Below are 7,395 nucleotides of genomic sequence, written 5' to 3' on the forward strand. Positions count from 1 at the left end.
CCAAGAGGATGAAACTAAACTGGGTTCCAGGGACGTTGATAAGGGTTTCAAAACGAGTCAAGAATCATGCTGATACTGCAGTACTATCTATGCTCTCATAGTCCACCAGCATTAGCTAACAAGAACTATATCTAAAGTGAAAATTAGAAAAACTGTTGACTGTTATGTGATGTTTTTTTTCTTCAATACCCACTTCCTCTTTCAGTGTATGGTGTAGCTACTGTTTATCTTATCATCTTAAGGCACATTTAGACAGTATTTTGTGTATTTTTTCATTTATGTAAATCAAATTTTATCAAACTAAGTAATAGTCTGATTAAATGTAATGTAAGTATATAAATTGACACACTGTGAAACAATTAGCCTGTAGAACTGATATCTGGCCGTGTTACTTTAAAGCCCCACAAGAGGTAGCTGTTGGACAGTCTTAAATTGCTTGTCTCAGCCCAAGAAATAAGAAACTGTTTCAATTACATTTGAAAAGCAACAGCAAGCACTGAGAGGATAGTTTATTCTTGTGATGGTAGTTGTTTGTCTGAAGCAGATATTCTTTATAAAATATTCCAATGTAACTGCTGCTTAGTATAGGTGACCAAGGCATAAACCTATACTTCTGTGTTCTCAAAGTCTGGAACACAATCAGTGGAGATTCAGTCAACATGGTTTTCTAATTAAAAATCCACTTTAGAGCAAAAAAACTCTTATTTTTCTTAAGTGTAAGAGTAGCTTTATTCCTCAAAACACAACCTGGCCTTGACAGCCTTGACAAGAACATGGGTTCCCACACTGTAAAAAAAAATCACGTAAAAAAACAGAGAAAGCACTGGCAGCAAAGTTTCCAGACCGATTCTGTAAAATTACAGTAAATAATCATACCACAAAATTACATGTAATAAGCTGTAAAAATACAGTGCATGGTCTACAGCCAAAATGAATTAAATTACAGTTTAGTACTGTTCTTAAATGTTAATTAAACCGCAGAAAAACAAAAATACTATGTTAAAATACATTTAAAAACAACTAACTTTAAGGTTAATCTCCGTAATTTTAGGGCATTTGTTTGTTGCTAAATGAAACATTCCTGTCTATTTACAGTAATTTCTTATGATTTTTTTTTTTTTTTTGTATAATGACTAAGAAGAAATGTATAAAAACGCAAGAAATACATAAACCCCAAGACAAATGTCTGTAAATTTACGGTATTACTCAGTCAATTTAAAGAATTTATAGATATAAAAATGTTCATTGGACAGTGGAAAAACAAGCTTAGTACATAAAGATAGCTACATTTACGGCCAATCAATGTAAATGTAGGCTTTCTAGTAGTTAATTTATGAAAATGCCCTGTGTACCAACAGTGATTCCCTGTAGAATTGTGGTTGTGCCAACAAAAAAAAAACTACAACAATGTATAAATACTGAATATGTACTTTTAATCAAAAAGGAATGTCAGCACATTTACAGTATTAATCAGTCAATTTAAAGAAATTATAGATATAAAAATGTTAATTGGACAGTGGAAAAACAAGCATACTTAAAAAACAGCTACATTTACAGCCAATCAATATAAATTTAGGCTATCTAGTGGTTAATTCATGAAAATTGGTCCAGCATTGAGCAAGATTGCTGTGAACCGGGCTGCAACGTTATATAGGGCAACTGTGCATGGTCAGTTAGTGTCACTAAAAGTTCTGTTTTTGCAGCTGACAGGCTCATATTATTAAGTGTCTGATGCTGAGGCTCCATGATGATCTTTTGAAATGCCTCAAAGGTGTAGCGGAGCTTTGTAGGGTGCTGCATGTTCAAGGCATAAGAGCCCAAACAACATTGCAGAAGCAAGTGCTACATTCTCAAGATCTTGAAGCACCATCACACCTTCGAGGACTATCCTGACATCAGAGGGTTCACTGCTGGCAGTGTCTTTCACAACATAGATCCCCACTGTCGTTCTCTCCATGGCACTGAGGAAATCGGTCTCAGCCATTTCCTGGTCAAAAGAAAAGATACAATTCTTTAATGATATGTTCAGCATCTTTTCACTTGGCTTGAAAACAACCGGTTAATAATTTCTACCTTCCATTAAGGACAAACCATATCCGAAAATAGTTTAAAAAAAAACGTAAATAGATCCGATGCCCCACTGTTTATGACCTCCGACCCAGGCAAAGCCGCTGCAGGATGAAAGGTAATGTTTTCTCTTCAATTTTTTCAATTCAATTTATTTGATCAAGAGGGACAGTGTACATTCATGAACATTAAAATGTAAATGCACCCAATTATATCCAAAAGGCTAGTTTCCATTGGCAGTCTTCCTTCTGTGTTTGAATGTCGGTCTGTATGTGTGTGAACAGGATTACGAAAAACTACCAGCCCGATTTGTATGAAACTTGGTGAAGGGGTGTAGCATGGGACAACATAATTCTGACCATGATTCGTCATTAGGCTCCTTAACGATCAGTGCAAAAGAGCTGCAGTTCCTGTGCAGAGACAGGAGAACTGAGCAGAACAACCATCTCTCCACCTCTCCATCGCAGCCATAGCCCACCTGAGAGGTCACGACAGTTAGCCAGACTCGTTAGATCAGAGAGGTATATTAACATCGCATCGTTTGAGTATCGTAAAAGTCGAGACTTCAGGACCCCGGGTCTGGACTGGATGGAATCCTACAGAGATGGCGTTCTGTCAGAGTCTCCTATGTATGCACAGGAACACTGAAGCAATGTAAGTGTCTCTTTTTAGTACAGGTTTACTGTGCAACACTAGTTCACTCCCATGTTAAAACGTTGCTAAAACTCATGATTACCGAGATCAGATTGTTTTTCATCGCCGTAGGTTTTGTGTTTTGAAATACATGCAAGTGAATGTCTGTGACAGAAAGAACCTCCATCAACGGTCTTGACATAAACAGTCCACACAACAATAATGGCAATTGCAATTTCATGTAGTACTCACCACAAAAACTTGGGCCCACGGTTACAGAGCTGACTCCAGGTGACAATGTAGTGTGAGAAAATGTAAATCTGCAGCAACAGAAAAACACAAGTATCATGCAAGCAATTTCTCCCGTGTGAGTGTTTGAATGTCGGTTTGTTTGTGTGTGAACAGGATTAAGCAAAAACTACCAGCCCGATTTGTATGAAACTTGGTGAAGGGGTGTAGCATGGGACAACATAATTCTGACCATGATTCGTCATTAGGCTCCTTAACGATCACTGCAGTTCCTGTGCAGAGACAGGAGAACTTAGCAGAACAACCATCTCTCCATCGTAGCCAAATCCCACCTGAGAGGTCACGACAGCTAGTCAGACTCGTTAGATCAGAGAGGTATATTAACATCGCATCGTTTGAGTATCGTAAAAGTCGAGACTTCAGGACCCCGGGTCTGGACTGGATGGAATCCTACAGAGATAGCGTTCTGTCAGAGTCTCCTATGTATGCACAGGAACACTGAAGCAATGTAAGTGTCTCTTTTTAGTACAGGTTTACTGTGCAACACTAGTTCACTCCCATGTTAAAACGTTGCTAAAACTCATGATTACCGAGATCAGATTGTTTTTCATCGCCTTAGGTTTTGTGTTTTGAAATACATGCAAGTGAATGTCTGTGACAGAAAGAACCTCCATCAACGGTCTTGACATAAACCGTCCACACAACAATAATGGCAATTGCAATTTCATGTAGTACTCACCACAAAAACTTGGGCCCACGGTTACAGAGCTGACTCCAGGTGACAATGTAGTGTGAGAAAATGTAAATCTGCAGCAACAGAAAAACACAAGTATCATGCAAGCAATTTCTCCCGTGTGAGTGTTTGAATGTCGGTTTGTTTGTGTGTGAACAGGATTAAGCAAAAACTACCAGCCCGATTTGTATGAAACTTGGTGAAGGGGTGTAGCATGGGACAACATAATTCTGACCATGATTCGTCATTAGGCTCCTTAACGATCACTGCAGTTCCTGTGCAGAGACAGGAGAACTTAGCAGAACAACCATCTCTCCATCGTAGCCAAATCCCACCTGAGAGGTCACGACAGCTAGTCAGACTCGTTAGATCAGAGAGGTATATTAACATCGCATCGTTTGAGTATCGTAAAAGTCGAGACTTCAGGACCCCGGGTTCTGGACTGGATGGAATCCTACAGAGATGGCGTTCTGTCAGAGTCTCCCATGTATGCACAGGAACACTGAAGCAATGTAAGTGTCTCTTTTTAGTACAGGTTTACTGTGCAACACTAGTTCACTCCCATGTTAAAACGTTGCTAAAACTAATGATTACCGAGATCAGATTGTTTTTCATCGCCTTAGGTTTTGTGTTTTGAAATACATGCAAGTGAATGTCTGTGACAGAAAGAACCTCCATCAACGGTCTTGACATAAACAGTCCACACAACAATAATGGCAATTGCAATTTCATGTAATACTCACCACAAAAACTTGGGGCCACGGTTACAGAGCTGACTCCAGGTGACAATGTAGAGTGTGAGAAAATGTAAATCTGCAGCAACAGAAAAACACACGAGGGCTTCACTTAACCAAACTTAAGTTAGCCTACACAATTCCCCTAACTCAACATTACTCAACAAAACACCCCTATTTAGACAGTTCTCTGTACAGCGGCACTTTGCCAGCTTCACAATTAATTATCTAATGAATTAACATGCTTTTATCAACTATGTACAACACTAACATTGAACAAGTGCCTTCGTTTTTCATAAAATATTTCCTACCGACCTAGCTAGCTAGCAGCTAACATTATACTGAGGTAAGAGGAAAAAAATAAAATCAACATAACGTTATAGTAGAGATGGTCTACAAAGCCACACATTAGTCATGCAGGTCATAACGTTAACCGAATTTTAGGATTGCAAATGGCAGATTTAATTAACTGACATTACATAGCTAACGCTAGCTGAGCTCTATAACCCCTGAGCTAGCTAATAGTCACTCTAAATAGCTAATGCTAACGTCAGCTAGCAATTTGCCTTCAGTTTGGTAAAAGTCCATTCCGTTTTGACAAAAAAAGGTTGTGAAAAACATATAACGCACTATATCAGCTTAACATTAACGTTACCTCTGAATCTCTTTGTCTCTTCTTCAGTCAGTATAATTCCTGAATCCTATAACTTCTGGAGCAGCTGAAACCTCCATTCTTCTCCGGTTTTCGCGCCATGTGCGGCAGTGACAGTTGGGAGAAGCAAAGTGCTACTGCTACAACCACTGCGCATGTGTGAACCTTCCTCATTCAAAAATCAACATTCAATGTTGTCTCCGAGATAAATATTTTTACTGTCCAATTTACTGTCCAATTATTATATTGGACAGTTCATTGTTGATTTCACAGAGTTTTCTGTTTACTAGCATTAATAACAATAGACTTACTGTTTCTAATCTCCTAGGAAATTCCTTGACAGCCCTGAGGCAGTAGTCATACCATCCCCCAACATAAATTTGGTCACACCATGGGTCACACACTGACATCTTTCTTATTGCATTTGTACCCCTATATGTTCGAAAAAATGTACATCTTTCCAAACCAAGCACAAGTCATATCATACATTTCTGTGTTGGTTACAGGGTAAATTTGTGCAACAAATAAGTTACTTTTTTATAAACTGGGGCTTTATCCCATGACTTGTCCAGATCATATGCTGGACTAAAAGGTTGGTGCCAAAGTGAAAGGTTTTACTCAGAATGCATTTTATAGTGGCCCCAATCGCAGAGTTACTTTATGCATAATTTTGTGGAAATGACCAGAAAACTGACATTAGGCCTATTTGCGTTACAAATCCTACCGGCCAACACAATGGTAAAGTATTAGAAAACTAGAATAATGTTCTTAGTGTTTTGGACACTGTGCATTTTTGGATATGTGTTAGCAAGATAACCTACCACTATCAGTAGTTAAAATAACCTGGTGACCTTGTGTAGCCAGAACAACCAAGAGCTAATGCTCTTAAGACAGTGGAGATGTTTGTGGACTACTAAGAATACAGCCCCAGTAAACCCTGTGGAGTCCTTCCGCTTCCTGGGCACTATCCTCTCCCAGGACCTCAAGTGGGAACTGAACATCAGCTCCCTCACCAAGAAAGCACAACAGAGGATTTACTTCATGCGGCAGCGGAAGAAATTAAACTTGCCAAAGACAACTATGGTGCATTCTACACAGCCATCATTGAGTCCATCCTCACCTCTTCCATCACTGATCTGTTATGATCAGATCATCCATCGGATGATACGCTGCAGTCTGCTCTTGTCCTTGGCAGTGGCAGCAGCGTATCATCTGCACTGCTGAGAAGGTGATCGGCTGCAATATGCCTACCCTCAAGGACCTGCACACCTCGAGGACCCTGAGGCGAGCGAGGAAGATTGTGGCCGACCCCTCCCACCCTGGACACACAGAAGACTGCGGTCCATCAAGACCAAAACCTCACGTCATAAGAACAGTTTCTTTCCTTACTTACAATAGGTGCTTACATTTACAGTTAAACAACTCTAAGTAAACAAGTACAACTCAACTATATATTGTACTAAAACATAACAAAGTTCTGTTTAATGGGCAATGATGAATAGAACTTGTATCCACCATCCATTCTTGTGAAGACAAATACACCTCAACCATGTCTCAATAAATGTATGTTCTCTATCTCCAAGGAGGATAATGTGCATGGTAGCATCGGTTTGTCTAGAAGAGATCCAGAAGTCAAGAGCCCCAGAGTCCCCTGAAGTTCATGAAGGTCACAGACTCATAGAAAGACAGTTGGCTATTGACTATTATGTTGGCATTTTTTTTGTTTTAGAGCTGTTAACACAGTAATTAACAGACCATTGTCTGTTTTAAAAATTTCAACACAGCACTTTTGATACTGGCCCAATGTTTTTGTAATATGGAATAAAAGGTGTTACATAAAGTTTAGACTCTTGACTATTTTTTTTAAACGTGAGGCAGGCTTGGTGACAATACATGCATTGAAGTCATTAAAGAGGCACTGGACCATATAGATATTTCTGTCCTGCCAGGGGAAGCATGGGTGCATCCTTTCTGCTGTTTATTCCCAATAATAAATTACTTTTGTGTCTGTACAAATACTACTAATTAGTTTAAAAAACATAAAATCACAATTTTAAAGAAAACCCAATGACCAACGATTTCTGTAATTTCACATGCATTTCTTCATTATTATTAACCTGAAAAAATCTGTTAAATATTACCTCCCATTTAATGTAAAATTACATTTGAATCTGTACAATTACAATGAATTGTCATTAAATAAACATAATATTCATGTTATCTTAAATTAAGGTAAAATGCCTGTGATTTTAAGGGTGTAACATTTATTTGACATCAAATATTGGTAAATCCGCAGGCATATCATTGTTTTATGGAAAAAGAGGAAA

General features: G+C 38.6%; 1 long non-coding RNA gene across 1 annotated transcript; it reads right to left on the reverse strand.

Annotated features, from left to right (window-relative positions):
* Positions 1–1,416: 1,416 nt before the first annotated feature.
* On the reverse strand, positions 1,417–5,418 carry LOC134041062 (uncharacterized). The gene is made up of 5 exons (XR_009932944.1): positions 5,072–5,418; positions 4,426–4,495; positions 3,689–3,756; positions 2,953–3,020; positions 1,417–1,987 (listed from the first exon to the last, which is right to left on the reverse strand). It is a non-coding gene; the product is annotated as an uncharacterized LOC134041062 (long non-coding RNA).
* Positions 5,419–7,395: the final 1,977 nt, after the last annotated feature.

Source organism: Osmerus eperlanus, chromosome 20, assembly GCF_963692335.1.
Source record: "Osmerus eperlanus chromosome 20, fOsmEpe2.1, whole genome shotgun sequence".
Taxonomy (NCBI): Eukaryota; Metazoa; Chordata; class Actinopteri; order Osmeriformes; family Osmeridae; genus Osmerus; species Osmerus eperlanus.